The sequence below is a fragment of the Protobothrops mucrosquamatus genome, unplaced genomic scaffold (assembly GCF_001527695.2).
Source record: "Protobothrops mucrosquamatus isolate PMUCROS unplaced genomic scaffold, P.Mucros_1.0 scaffold230, whole genome shotgun sequence".
In the NCBI taxonomy this organism is placed as follows: Eukaryota; Metazoa; Chordata; class Lepidosauria; order Squamata; family Viperidae; genus Protobothrops; species Protobothrops mucrosquamatus.
This window is the reverse complement of record NW_015386581.1, coordinates 464291-480035: the sequence shown is the minus strand read 5'-3', so window position 1 is coordinate 480035 and position 15745 is coordinate 464291.

Here is a 15745-nt window from a genome sequence, read left to right as displayed (position 1 = left end):
TGGCCTAGGGTAATTTTTAAGAGGGGTTTTTAGAGGGGTTTTTAATTATATTTTAAATTAGACAAGTTAAATATTTCATTTTAATTAATTTTAAATTTTGTGTTGTTATTGGTGTTTTTAATTGATTGTCAGCCGCCCTGAGTCCGCAAGGAGAAGGGCGGGATATAAATTCGAACAATAAATAAATAAATAAATAAATTTTAAAAATGTCAGGATTTAAAAACACAGAATTTCTCCCCAAAAAGAAGCGCTCTGAAAGTCCTTTTCCGTTATTCTAAATGAGAGTTGCTCTTATACTCTGCTGCCTGCTGCTTTTAGCTCTTGAAAAAAAATCAGCATAAGTATAAGAAATAAATGAGAGGGTGAACATATAACTTTCACCAGGAGATGCATCAACTCATTAACTTTTCACTTTTTTTTTTAAAACAAATTTTATTGGTTTTTTTAGTTCTTAGTACAAAGTGCTCGAGGCACACTGTGGTGTTGGGGCAATCAAAAATTCAAAAATGAAACATATATAAGTAGCTCAATCAATACATCAAATATTCCCTCTCTATTTCCCTCAAGTAGCTTATATATTTGAAATAGTCTAATTCTAATTTAAATTTCTATTAATCCTAGACCTGTTTTAGAGCTTTATGCAATTACAAAACCATAATCAAATTTAACTATAAGTACACACATTATCAGTTAAAGTATCCCTTCCAAATATATCCTAATTCTTTGACTTCATCATAAATCTTATTTATTCCTTCTTCCACTAATATCCATATTATCAAACAAAGCACATCATCTTACTAGAATCACATTCAATTAATTATTAATTCAAATCCCAAACATCTCTTCATTTTTGTTCATTCCATTATATAATTTTCATGTAAATAAACCTATTAATCCAAAATATACATTCTTACTTTATTTAATATATATATTCTAATAATCACCCATTTTTCTTAGTTCTACACAAGAGCTTAATCCTTAAATCAATCCATAGTTCTAAAATGCCTTATATCCACTATATATAGATTTAAGATTTCTCCTTTCAGTCTTATTCTAGGCTTTTTTTTCTGCCAAACAGGTTTCCACAACAACACTTCTCTTTCATCCGACAGGTCTCTCTTTATTGCTTGTGAAGCCACTTGCAGCAGTAATAAGCTTCTTGTCCTCTGCATTGGGCCTCCATTTCTCTTGTTCTTAAGGCCTCGCTGTTTTAAAGGTTCAAATCTCAATCTTTGCTTTTTCTGATCCTCAAACATATAGGTAAGATGCTTGTAGGGTGAAGTAGGTTCCTCTGTATCCTCAATAAAGTCATCTTTTAGTGTGTTTTGGTTTGTAGAATAGTCAGGTGTAGTCTGAAAGTCACTTTTAAGATTTAAAAAAGAATCTCTGGTTCTTAGTTCTGTGGTAATCTCTTTCATTGTAACAAAGTCCTCTTTAATTTCCCTTAGTTCCTCTTCTGTTATATTCTGGTTGGTAGAATAGACAGTTGTAGTCTGAAAGTCAGTTTGAAAGTTTGGGGTAAAGTTGATTCTTCGTTCTGTAGTTATCCCTTTCCTTATAGCACATATTTCTTCAGAAACCTCATAAATCTTTTCCAGTATAAGCTTGCAATTTAAGTGAGAGTAAGGTTTCTCCATTTTAAAAGTAATCAAAGAAAGTCCTTTCTTTATTATTATTATTATTATTATTAATTATTTTCAGAGAGGGCTGTAATTAAACAGTGTCCACCCCCTCAGCTCCCACAGCTGCACCAGCCTATCTTTTCCAGAAATAATCTGAAGGTCAGGTTTCTATCCAAAAAATAGTTGCAACATTGACTTTTCACCACTAGATATCCTCAGTAAATAAAAAATCTTTTCCAGACACCATTTTTTTTCCTTTTTTCTCTCTTTTAAAGGAAAAAGTGGAGGAAGAAATAATCTTCCAATATAGCTACTAATACAATTCGAAAAAGTTTTTTTTTATTTTGTATCCCAAAATGACTGAAAATAGAGTACAAACTTTAAAACAAAAATTATTCTCAACACCTCTCTTCCCCCACACACAGAAGCTGCTTCTTCCAAACAGCGAAATAATTTCATCCAAGTTCTCACAGGCAAATAGAATCAAGCTGGGGAAGGAGAGGGGCTAAAAGGGTCTCACCTGGATCCTCCGCGATGGGTCTAATGTCGCTTAGTTGTAGTTGTGACTTCGGCTGGTGCAGCAGGATAATCGGCCATCTTGCAGGTCGATCACTGCTCCGTCGGCCCTAAGGAAATAGCTGGAGCCGCGGGAGAAGCTGCTGCTCTCCCACAGTCACCAGCAAGCCTCCTTCTCGGTGGTTGCCCCTCCAGGGCAACTTTCGACCCCCTAGGGGGTCTACCGACGCAGAAAACCCGGCTGGACTGGAGAGAAGTCCCCAGACACAACCGGCGTTGCTGCGTACCGGAACCGGAAGTCTTTTCACTTCTCTTGTTCTCCTTTTAGATACAGAAGTGGATGTTCTCCATCTGTGTGAAGAAGACAGGACTGCTTATTCTCTGCATTCTCTCTCTGAAGACAGAAAAGAGCACCAAGCCCTAGGGAGGCATGGGACTTTTAGGAAAAACAAGCCCTCTTAGGCCAGTTGAGAAGAAGACTGACCTTTACCTTTGGTCTGCCAGACAGAGATTCTGCTTGTGCTTCTTACATCTTCATGGTGGCCTTCACCATGAGTGAGTTTGTTGGTGACACATGATAGTACTGCTAAAAAGAAACAATATATGGGAAAGCTTTTAGAGGCCTTCCAGAAAACCAGAGAGCTCATCTTCAATCTATGACATAATATCTCTTTAATGGATTTATATTTCACCCTAGGTCAGGGGTAGGCAACCTTGGCTCTTTTATGACTTGTGGACTTTAATGGATTTATATTTCACCCTAGGTCAGGGGTAGGCAACATTGGCTCTTTTATGACTTGTGGACTTTAATGGATTTATATTTCACCCTAGGTCAGGGGTAGGCAACCTTGGCTTTTATGACTCGTGGACTTCAACTCCCAGAATTCCTGAGCCAGCACGGCTGGCTCAGGAATTCTGGGAGTTGAAGTCCACGAGTCATAAAAGAGCCAAGGCTGCCTATCCCTGACCTAGGTGATTTAAATAAGAACTCTTCTTTGCAAGGTAGTCTACATTTCTAATTAGCATTACTGTTATTAAATGATTTTAAATGTGCATGCTGCTGAATCTTTTGTACTCAGTGTAACTTGCAAGGATATTAAGCCCAATAAAACGATCACAGTAAACCACATTATGCAAAATAATTTCCATAATCAATAAAAGAAGTGAGAAATAAAGTGTAAGGCAACAAGGTAATAAAATCTGGCTGCAGAACCTCTTTGAAGGAAGGTTGCTTCTCACTGCCTTCCAGAAAACTACCACTGAGGAACACAGCTTAGCATCTGGGGAAAGGCTGCTTTGCAGAACAGACGCCATGACTAGGAAGCAGGGTTTGGGGTTTTGGTGTCTCTATTTCACACACTGGGGTTCTGCAAGTGGCAAAAGGGTTGTGTTTCAGATGGACAGAGAGAAGTTTGTTTTTAAAGCTTATTGCGTTATAGACACTATAAGGACTTAGTACCAGCAGAGCTTTAGCATTCTAAATATGTTTAATCTAGATAATAAGGATTGCAGCACCTCCTCTCCAAATTCTGGAATTCTAAGAAGTATCTTTATGCCATAGTATCATAGTAGTATCATAGTATCAATACCTATCAGATGTTTCTTATGGCTAATTACTAGATAGGTTGGTAAAGTTCAGAGACTAAAAGGATAGATAAGATTAAAAAAAAAAAGACAGACAGGTTACAATAGTTAACTTTTCACTCAATGATGATTTTTCTGCTCCTTGATGAGCTCCTTGATAAATGCAGCCTGGGAAGGGGAAAGCGGTCCAATTTCTTCTTGTTTCCCAGCTCTGAATGACATCTGGCTTTGTATTATCATTTATGGTGGACATGCCCAGTTGCGAAAAAATACTGGACTAAAATAAGAAGATGGATCGAAGAAATAATAGACCAACCCGTAGACTGGAAACCAGAGATCTTTTTACTGGGTATTTTAAACAGAAAATATAGTAAAGAAATACGGTACTTAATTCTACATATAACAACGGCAGCAAGAATAGCATACGCACAGTTCTGGAAAAATGAGAATATACCATCAGAGGAAGAAGTGATAAGAAAAATCCTGGACTGTGCTGAGATGGACAAATTAACAAAAGAGATAAAAGAAAAGGAAGACACAGAGTACTATCTAATATGGAACAAGTGGTAGGACTGGTTGGAGACTAGAAATAACAGAGGAGAATAAATGTGGAAAGGTCAAAGGTGGAAAATGCGTGTATAATAATGTATAGTAATAATAATATGTATTATTCTTAGTATGAAGTATAGTATGAAGGAAGAAAAATGCAAATAAGAAACAACGGGACAACAAGGACAAATATTCTAAAGAAGAATAAGGGGGGGAAATGTAAATAATAGAAGATTACCATTACGAAATTGCTGTTTTAAAAAAAGGGAGGAGTATACACTGTGTGTATATGTGTGTTATGTTTTGTTTTGTTGGTTTTAAAAAAAAAAAAGACATCTGGCTTTAAGCCCACAAAGGGGTTGCACCCTAAATGCAGGTTTATATCATAGACAAGACTCTGTCTGTGATATAAACCTGCATTTAGGGTGCAACCCCTTTGTGAACAGTCTCGTTCACCAGTGCCATTTCATACTCCACAGCTGTGACTGATGTGGTAGGGAAACCACCACAGAGCGTTTCCGATTATGGCATTAGGAAAGCTATCTTTCTAAGATGGCAAGGTTTTGGTGAGGTAAGAAGTAGAGGGATTTGAAATTAAATTCTGCATAGTATTTTTTTTTATTATTATTTGGTGCAACTTCCAAAATCCCAGTGGTGGCTCTGAGGGCATTTAAAAAACAATTTTTAACTTTCGTGGCTAACGGTTAAATCAACACTGTTAAGCAAAATTTGTTAAATATGGTATTTAAAAAAATATTTGTTAAATATGGTATTAAAAAAAGACATGGGAGATTCAACTTAGTTATGCTTGAGACCACCACAACTGCTGACACTAAGTAAAGCAGTGTCTCACACCAGCACCAAACTCTGTATCCGGGAGACTATTCCAGGTCTGTTAAGCTCCTTCTAATATAGGAAAACTACTTTCTTATAGTTAATACTGAAATTTCACTTTTAATTCAACTGCCAGTCCCTTTCCAAGAAATTAGTAGGATTCCAGTTTGTTCTCTCTTTTGTCAGCAAAGTATCTTGGGATAGTATTAAAATCAATTGCTTTCAGGGAATCCCTCAGGAGTCAGAATCCAGTGCTAAAATCAATAATCCAATGGTGTCCTTAATTGGGATTTTTCTCATTTTTTTACTTACCCGTGTTTCCCCGAAAATAAGACCGGGTCTTATATTAATTTTTGCTCCAAAAGAGGCATTAGGGTTTGTTTTCCAGTTAGGTCTTATTTTGGGGGAAATACGGTACTAAATGCGTCCGTCTGGCTGGTGATCTTAACTGGGGCTTATATTATGAGCATCCTGAAAAATCATGCTAGGGCTTATTTTCCGGTTAGATCTTATTTTCGGGGAAACACAGTACCTTCAATCCTGTCCAATTCTCAGAGACTGCCTGGACAAGTCCTTGCAACTTTCTTATCAAGGTTTTTCAGAATTAATTTGCATTGTCTTCTTCCCAGGGTTGAGAGAGAGCCATTGGCCCAAGAGCTTCCAGCTGGCTTTCATGGCTAAGTTTAGCCTAGAACTCAAGGTCCCCAGTTTCTAACCTGATGCCTTAACCATTACATCAAACTGGCTCTGTTCCTCATTTAGAATAAGAAAAGTATACATTTGGATTTATGTAAATTCATTTGACCTCAGCAAATCTTGTTTCTCTGCGATCTGCTATAAGATATAAGAAAGAGCTGTCTTACATTGCCATCCTACGTTCAAAAGAAAAATAAGGTTTGCTGACAGTTTGTTATCATTCGTCAAGCTAATACAACTCTTTCTGCAACTTGGAATAATATTACTATATGGGCCTTTGATATGCGTGACTAGGAAATGAAAACTAGATGTTTACTTTTTTGCTAGGCAATGAACAGATTTCAAGCCTGCTTCCAGCAGCATATTCATTCCTTTCTACTCAGTTAATCTCTCTTTAGAATTAAGGAGATTAAAAAAATAAAGTTATATCTTATCTTTCTATTTCAGCAAACACTCATGATGGCTAACAACAACCAGAACAGAATATGAAAAGTTAAATTAATTAAATTAAACTTAACAATTAAATTAATGCTAACATTAATGAATACAGTTAAAAGTTTGGCAAAAGGCATATATATTTTTCAGATTCTCTAAATGCTAAGAGAGGTGGAGCAACAGACAACTCTCAAGAGAGCACATTCCACAGCTTGAGAGCAATGTCGGAGAAGCCTTTTTTCAATGTGCTGTAAATTTAAGTTTCCAACAGTAAGGCTATCTTCAGAAGAACACTGAGTACAGATCTTAATAGCTGGTAAGACTTGTCATGAAATACCCTTCAATGGTTAGGTCCCAAGTTGTTTAGGGTTCAAAGGTCAATATCAAAAATGTTACATTTTGCCCAATACACAACTTGCAGACTTTTCAATGTTGCATGGGCACTGTGATCCTGTGGTTTGCACCATTTCATTTTGCACTAGTTAATACTTTTCATGCTTCCAAGACATCATACAGGTAGTCCTCAACTTACAACAGTTCTGTAAGTGACCTTTCAAAGTTACTACAGCACTGAAAAAAGTGACTTATGACCATCTTTCACACTTATGACCGTTGCGGCATCCCCATGATCATGTGATCAAAGTTCAGACGCTTGGCAACTGATTCATATTTATGATGTTTGCAGTGTCCCGGGGTCATGTGATCCCCTTTTGCAACCTTTTGACAAGCAAAGTCAATGTGGAAGCCGGATTCACTTAACAACCGTGCTACTAATTTAACCATGGCAGTGATTCACTTAACAATGTGGCAAGAAAGGTCATAAAATGGGGCAAAACTCAACAAATTTCTTACTTAGCAACATAAATTTAGGGATCAATTGTGACTGTATGTTGTGGATTACCTGCACCCATTCTGACTGGCTGAAGAACAATCATAACTAGCACTCCAGTTGCAATTATGCTCTAGCATTATCACTGTGACAGCTGAGGATTGAGAAATTCTCCTTGTATTTTTTTCAGAAAAAAATACAATCTCATTCACAACAGGCTGAACTCAATTCCAGAGTCCACTTTCTATTTACCAATAGCAGCTCTGTCTTGTCTTAATTTATTTTAAACTTATTGTCCCTCATCCTCCCATCTCAGTTACCACCAATAAACCTCACCCCCTCCACCTGTTAGTTCACCAACTGTGCAGTAAGATTGAGTATTACATATGGATTGCAAAGACCTCAAGGTTAAATGTCTGGCTGAGCCATGAAGTTGCTGAGTCATCTTGAGACAGGTTAAATTCTTTATATGGTCAAGATAAAACAGGATGGGAAGTATAATTTGCATTGCTTTTGAGATCCTTAATATAATATGTGGCTATAAAGGCAGCATTAATGGCCTCCCTTTTTGCTGGATCTGTTAAGGGAATGACTGAAGAAGCCTTTCAGGTGTATTTTGCCCAATAGGAGAACCTCCAACTGAAGGCTTCATGGAAGCCATGAAATAAGCAAACACTGGCTCAATGGAAGAGTGAGGCATGGTGGGTGAGTGGGCGGGAGGATCTTGGTTCATTTGCATCTATAGCTCCTCCCTATTACTATAGCTCTTGTCTAACAATCCCTTTTGGGTATTTCTAAAGTAGGAAAACACTAGAACAGAGGCTGGCAAGAGATCCCTTGTTAAATTTCCTCAGGATTGGAAACAAAGAGCTGACCAATTAGTTCAATGGTAGACAACTTGTCTGACTGCAACCTAAGGTGGCAATTTTGTACACATTCACCTGGCTCAATTGAACTCAGTGAAATGTCTCAGTAACTTAGCCTTTGGGGAAAGTTGTGCTCTTAGACTGACTTGATCCCATAAAAGCTTTACACAGCTAACTGGATGTGGTGAATTCAGCAACAATTTAAAATGCATCATTGCTGCCCTTTGGTTTAAAGACATTTTGAAAAGCTGGTATTTGACCTGATCAACCATAATGGCTCCAGAGAAACTACAGAGTCATTACAATCCATCATACAAATGGCTGCTTAGGGACATCTAAATCCTTAGATTATTTGACAGCTGTACAAGAACTTGGAGAAAAGAACCCCAAATCAGTATGCAAAGCATCTGCAGTCTTAAAAAAATATATATCTCATGCATATTCATACTATTGCACAGCAGCCTAATAGTACAACCATTTTGATTTCAAACACTCAAAGGGATCCTGGATGATTTATTAGCAAACAAGAATTATTAGCAACAATTAGACAAAAGTGAGATTTATAGGATGAAATTGGGGGGGGGGGAGAAAACTTCAGATTTAATACAAGGTAATATTTTGTCTTTTATTATTTCTTTGCTGTAATTTATATTTCATATCCATTAAACCAAGAACTCTAAAACACACTGCACTGTATTCCAATTACAGCATAGGCTTCTTATAATATATAAGCAAAAGCAGGGAGGGAGGAGGGAAGGAAGGAAGGATAGCTTTCTGCATCCCAAGTTTGAATTTAACATTGTAGCTGACACAAATTTTCCAAATATATAGGATTTAACAGGAGCCATGTGAGGCATTACAGTACCGCCATTGTAACCTCAGCTAGAACCATGTGGCAGCATAATGAAAAACTCAAACCATTTATCCTAAAGCAATGCCCTAGGTTTTGAGAACAAAGTATCTAAGGAGTAAGTCTTAAACATTTTGAGCTAGTTTCCCTGAGTTCAAAAAGCTTCTAATTTGCTTCTGATTTTCAGCTTGTTTGTTAATGGCTGAAAATGCTGGGAACTGCAGTCAAAAATATATCACCAGAACACCAAGATAGAGAAGATTGCAGGCAAATGTAGAATTCAGAGTCTCTTGGCTTCTAGCCCGGTGCAGTGACCTCTGTTTTCTATCTCACAGATGTCAGAGTTGCAAGTGTATTGTGTAAAACAGTTAGGATACAACCATTGGCAGAACTTGGGATATATTCCCCAACCTGTATCCTTGGGGACAATGGAACCATAATTCCCATCATTCTCAACCAAGGTAGGGGGTGGTTGTGATGATAAACTAGGGACTGATAATACCTAGAGTGGATCTATGTGCATTTTTAATACTATCATAACAATGAAAAGAGGAGGAGATGGAAGAAGCAATCCTTCATTCAGGCATATATTCAGCCTTATTTATTTTACTAATTACATTTAGAAGACGGAAAAGACCAGGCAGCGGTCTATGGGAATCTACCTAATTCAACCTATGGGAATCTACCTAATTCGAGTAGATTAGGTAGATTCAAGTTAGGTAGATTCAAGTACAAGCTCACTTGAGCTTGTACTTGAATCTAGGTAGAATTAGGTAGATGCAAGAACAAGCTCACTTGAGCCATCAAAACTCCCTGGGTGACTTCTACCTCTCACCATCTCTCAGCCCAGCTACTTCATAGGGTTGGTACAAACAAACATGGGGGGGGGGGCTTGCACCTCCAGGTTATAAATGGCCTTAATGAAAATGTCACTGGAGAAGGGCCTAATGCTGGGAAAGATTGAGGGCAAGAGAAGAAGGGGAAGACAGAGAATGAGGTGGCTGGATGGAGTCACTGAAGCAGTAGGCGTGAGCTTAAATGGACTCCAGAAGATGGTAGAGGACAGGAAGGCCTAGAGCAGGGGTAGGCAACCTTGGCTCTTTTATGACTCGTGGACTTCAACTCCCAGAATTCCTGAGCCAGCCAAGCTGGCTCAGGAATTCTGGGAGTTGAAGTCCACGAGTCATAAAAGAGCCAAGGTTGCCTACCCCTGGCCTAGAGGAACGTTGTCCATGGGGTTGCAATGGGTCGGACACGACTTCGCAACTAACAACAACAATGAAAATCTATGGGAGCCAGTCTGGAGTGATGGTTAAGGTATCAGGTTAGAAACCAGCTTGAGTTCTAGTCCAGCCGCAGGTCCAAAACCAGCTGGGTGACTCTGGGCCAGTCACTTTCTCGCGGCCCTAGGAAGGAGGCAATGGCAAACAATGCTTGTAAAACCTTGTCAAGAAAACTGCAAGGACTTGTCCTCTGAGAGTCAGACACGACCAAACGGGAGGGGAGAGAAAATGAAAACCGTTTTCCAAAGAGCTCCACGAGGCAACCATCTGCCCTACACTCCCCCACCTCTGTAACAAGTTGTAGTTGCCGCCGGTCCTACTCTCCCCCACCTCTGTAACTGTAGCAAATACAATAGATAGTAGCGGATCCCCAGGATCAGCTCAGGATCCGCCACGGCTTAGTGGAGATTTGAGTGCCGACGGCCTTAGAGACCGTCCGCCTCTCCGACGGTCGCCAAAAAGAAACGCAGCCTCTTCTTCTCCGAAGAGACCGGAGGAGACTGCGGGGGAGCAGGAGGGCGCCGACGGGCCGAGAGCTTGAAAGGAAATCAAGCAAGGCGGCCTCCGAAACCACGGAGGTTCCCGCTTTTCCAGATCCGACCACGCCGCGGTTTAAGGGTTTAAGCCGCCTCCAACTCCGCCAGGCTGCTTTCATTCTCGCTGCGGGACTCGCGCGCCGTTAAGCGTCGAAGGAGAAAACGCGCTCTTCCGTGGACGGCGCCCCTCTGCCACGCTAGGGCCAGGGGTAGGCAACCTTGGCTCTTTTATGACTCGTGGACTTCAACTCCCAGAATTCCTGAGCCAGCCATGCTGGCTCAGGAATTCTGGGAGTTGAAGTCCACGAGTCATAAAAGAGCCAAGGTTGCCTACCCCTGCGGCTAGGCGAAGGCTCCGCGTTTGGCGGGGAAAACCGCCTTTTAACTTGGCACGGAGCTTCCCTCGGACTTACCTCCGACCCGGCAACTCCACCCACGTGCTCCTGGCCTTTCCCACCCCACCCCACCCCCCCAGTTTCGATGCCGCTGGCATTTTCCCGCCGTTGGTCAACTCTCACGTGGCAAAGGGTATGACGCCAGCCGGATTCTCCCAACTCGGCGCCTTCCCAAGGACCACAACTCCCAGGCGCAGAACTTCGGATTGGTAAGGTTAGAGGTCATCGGTGAAGACTGATGGGTAAGCAGCTCGTGAGTTTGGCCTCGTTTGAGGTATTCCGTGTGCCAGTGTTTCTCAACCTTGACAATTTTAAGGCATGTGGACTTCAACTCCCAGAATTCCACAGCCAGCATGTGGAATTCAACTCCCAGAATTCCACAGCCAGCATGTGGAATTCTGGGAGTTGAAGTCCACATGCCTTAAAAATTGTCAAGGTTGAGAAACACTGCACGTGTGCTTTTGTTCGCATGCCCTGTCTTTCCTTTGCAGCGGTGTTTCCCAACCTTGGCAAGTGAAAGGTGAATGGACTTCAGCTCCCAGAATTCTCAGCAAGTCTATGCTGTGCAGTTCTAGCAGTTAAAATCCACGTATCTGGAAATTGCCAAGGTTGGGAATCCCTGCTTTGGAGTGTCTGTATATGTTCATCGTGAGCATCACCACTGTCAGTTTTTGCACATCGCTTATGAAGAGCAATAGCACTTAGACTTATATACCGCTTCACAGTGCTTTACAACCCTCTCTAAGCAGTTTACAGAGTTAGCATATTGCCCTCAGCAATCTGGGTCCTCATTTTACTGACCTCAGAAGGATGGAAAGCTGAGTCAACCTTGAGCTGGTCAGGATCAAATTCCTGACTATGGGCAGAGTTAGCCTGCAATACTGCATTCTAACCACTGTGCCACCATGGCTCTTATTAACCACTTTTATATATATGCCATGTTGTCGTGATGTTGCCTTTCAATTTTTCTGCACTGTCTTGCAACCTTAAAGCCAATTTAAGAAATCCATTTCCTGATTTCAAGGGCTTCCTCCACTTTGGTCATGGTGATGGCCCGCTTCTGTCTGAATCAGTGTTTCTCAGCTTTGGCATCTTTTAAGAGTTTAAGTCTTCATTGCTGACTGGGGGATTCTGGGCATTGAAGTCTATGCTGAGAAATGTTGGTCTAGATCAGGTATATGGATTCCTCTGTTGAGGCAACCTGTTTGCACAGATCAGCCTTTTCTCTTATTTCTTGCATCAAACGTTAGCATACTTCCTTGTAATTCTAACTGTCAGTTGTTATCATGCCATCTGTGCAACAGGAAATAATGAAACAAGATTTTTAGATATTTGAACCTTTCTTCCCTCAGTTGCCTTTTTGTTGGTTATACATACTTAGTTTCTAAGTGTTGTAAATTTCAGATTCCTCATCTTGATAGTTCACCTCTGAGATCATTTTAATTTACTATCCTTTTTGAGCGGTGATGCCCAGAACTAGAATAGAATAGCATTCTTTATTGGCCCATTGTGATTGGACACACAAGGAATTTGTCTCTGGAGCATAAGCTCTCGGTGTACATACAAATATACAATGTGCATATAAACATAAGCTTTCAGTGTACATACATAAACTCTCAGTGTACATACAAACAACAAAGTGATAAATCATAAAATACAAACAACAAAGTAATAAATCATAAGATACCAATAGGAGAAGGTAATAGAAAATATGAGAAGACAAGAAAAATGAGAAAATGAGAAGGATAATAGCAATACACCCCTATTACATGGGTAAATAACTTTCAGCATCCACAGACAGTGCTGTGGGAATTAGCTATTCAGCAGAGAGATAGCATGGGGGAAAAAAACTACCCCTGTGTCTAGTTGTTTTGGCATGCAATATCCTATAGCAGGGGAGGAGTTAAAACTGTTTAAGTCCAGAATATGAGGGGTCTGTGATATTTTCTCAGCTCTCTTTCTGGCTTATGCATTATACAGGTCCTCAGTAGAAAGCAAGTTGGTTGCATTTATTTTCCTGCAGTCCTAACTATCTGTTGGAGCCTGTACCTCTCCTGTTTGGACACAATATTCAAAGTTATTCAGATAGGAGAGATTCAAATAGAGCAATTCGTTCCCATAAGTAGAGTCTATGCTTCCAACTGTTGACTTTTTAGCAATAGTTTCACACTATTGATTCATGTTAAACATGCTCAACAAGTTTACCTAGGTCTTTTACATACAATGCTGCCAAGCCAGGTTTTTTCCCATTCTATACAAGTGTCTGATTTTTTTTCTCTACTCAGGAGCAAAATTTTATATTTCTCCCTGTTTTATTCTATCCTATTGATTTTAGGCCACAGCTCAAGCCTGCTTAGATTTTTTTTTGTAATCTCTTCTCTCTCCTACGAAATATTAGTAAATCTCTCAACTTTGTGTGATTTCAAGTGATCCAAGTCACTGACAAAATATTCATGCACAAGGCCTAGCACAGCAACCTGCGACTGTTCCCTCAATACAATCAATACAATACAGCCCCTCAGTCTTTACATGTGGTCATTCAGCCACCCATCAGCCCATCTAACAGTAATATAATCTAGACCAGATTTTGCCATTTTAGGAAAGGGAATAATGTAAGGCTTTCTGTCAAAAGTTTGGCAAGGTTTAGCAGAACGGTTGCAAGTAAGTATTAATGCTTTCTGAGAATAATGTAGAAAAACAGAAGCCTATTTGCAAGGAAAGAAAACTTTCAGAAATTTAGAAGATACTTTTGTATGCTTGGAAACCTGGAAGGAAATGCTGCCATTGCACAGATCAGCAATGTATTGTATTCGTTATTTAATGTTCACTTCTAATTTATTCACTATCAAAGGCTTTCCTTGCTTCTGAGTTAAAGTATCCACCCATCCTTAAGTCATCCCAAAACAATGCTGGTATGACATTTGATGTCCTGATTGCCAATTCCTATCCTATTTCCATCGTCACTGTTCTGAGTCACGGGGTCCCTGTCCCTCGTGGCCAGATATCCTCTAGTCTTTGGGCTGACAGAAAAATATGCGGATATAAAATTTATTGCCCCAATAGCCAAGTCTTCTTCTGCCTCAGGAACTAGGCTGGCAAAAGTGCTATATTATCATTTTAATGCGGGACAACTTGAATTAACAAGTTTTAAACAGGACAACTAACAACCGATAGGCTCCCTTAGCCTTGTTCCCCTTCCAGCCAAGCAAACATATATCTCCAGGAGGAAAAGCTAATTTTTGCTTTCCCTAAGAAATGATGCATGCAGCAGGGTCTGGCAAATGCAGGGCGATATCTTGAATGGCCTGGATAGCAGGACACTTTATTGAACATTGCTAGAAGGTATGTCCAAAAGTAGCTGAGCTGACCCAGTTGCAGACGGAAGATAGAATATGGGGTGAAATAGAGAAATTCCCAATTTTTGGTATTCTTAGTCATAACAGTAATACTATTGCAAAAGCAAAAGAAGAAGCAATAAGTACAAAGACAGTCATATAGCTGGGAGAGCCACCAGTTCATCAAAGACCACCTGGTCCTGGGCAAAGATGACTCTGCCTCCTTAAGATTCCCTCCACCTGCCAGGATCTGTCCTCCCACCTGGTAGGAACTCACTAAGCAGCAGCCTCACCACCCTGGCTTTGCCATCATAGTAACCTACCCTGCTCTGTGCGCCTAGGTCAGCGGTTCTCAACCTATGGGTCGCGACCCCATTTGGGGTCGATCGACCATTTCACGGGGGTCGCCAAGCAAGGCTGTCCGCCATTTTTTTCCCCTTTTCCGGCGGGTGCCTTACCTCCCTTGGGCTGGGCCAGCTGGTGGTCGGCCTGCTCCGTCTCTGCCGCTTGCCAGCTACACCTCGGCCGGCACAGGGGGCGGAACCACGCATGCGTGGCGCTCCCGGGCAGGGAAAGTCCTCGACTTACGACCGGTTGGGTAGCCCTCGACTTACGACCGGTTTAGTCCTCGACTTACGACCGGTTTAGTCGACTTACGACCAGTTTAGTCCTCGACTTACAACCGGTTGGGGGTCGTGACATTAAAAAGGTTGAGAACCACTGGCCTAGGTGCTTGGATTCCTCAGCTGGATTCCCCTCTTCCTCCCTCCCTACAAAGCCCCAATGTACTCAGTACCTTGTCAGCTAAGGAGCAGTCAGCCTGCATGGACATCCTCGCCCATTCTGCTTCCATGTTCACTAGCAACAGGGAGGAAACTGCAGCCCTTGTAGAAGAGAGGAAACCAGTCCTACCCAGCATCAAGCTGTTGGGGCAAAAGAACCAGGATCTAGAGAAGGATCCAGGCAGAACAACAACAAAAAATGCCATGGAGGCTACAGCAAAACATGAAGAGGTTCTTCAGAATTTCTTCCCTGCTGTGAACGGTGTCTTGCTTTCTCACTCACTTGCTTGTTTTGATGGTCTCAGTGACTTTTAAAAATAATTGCCAACCCATATCTAGCACCGTTTTGAAAAAGAAAAGATAAATCCTTGTTTTAAAACAGGTCTAGTGAGTGATAGGTCTAATCCAGGGGTAGTCAACCTTGGCTCTTTTATGACTCGTGGACTTCAACTCCCAGAATTCCTGAGCCAGCTTAGCTGGCTCAGGAATTCTGGGAGTTGAAGTTCACGAGTCATAAAAGAGCCAAGGTTGCCTACCCCTGGTCTAATCTATAAGGAGTGAACAAACGCTGAGGAGAACTTCGGAACACATTGGTGAGGCATTATACAGGCAGTCATCTCAAGCAGGAGGGAT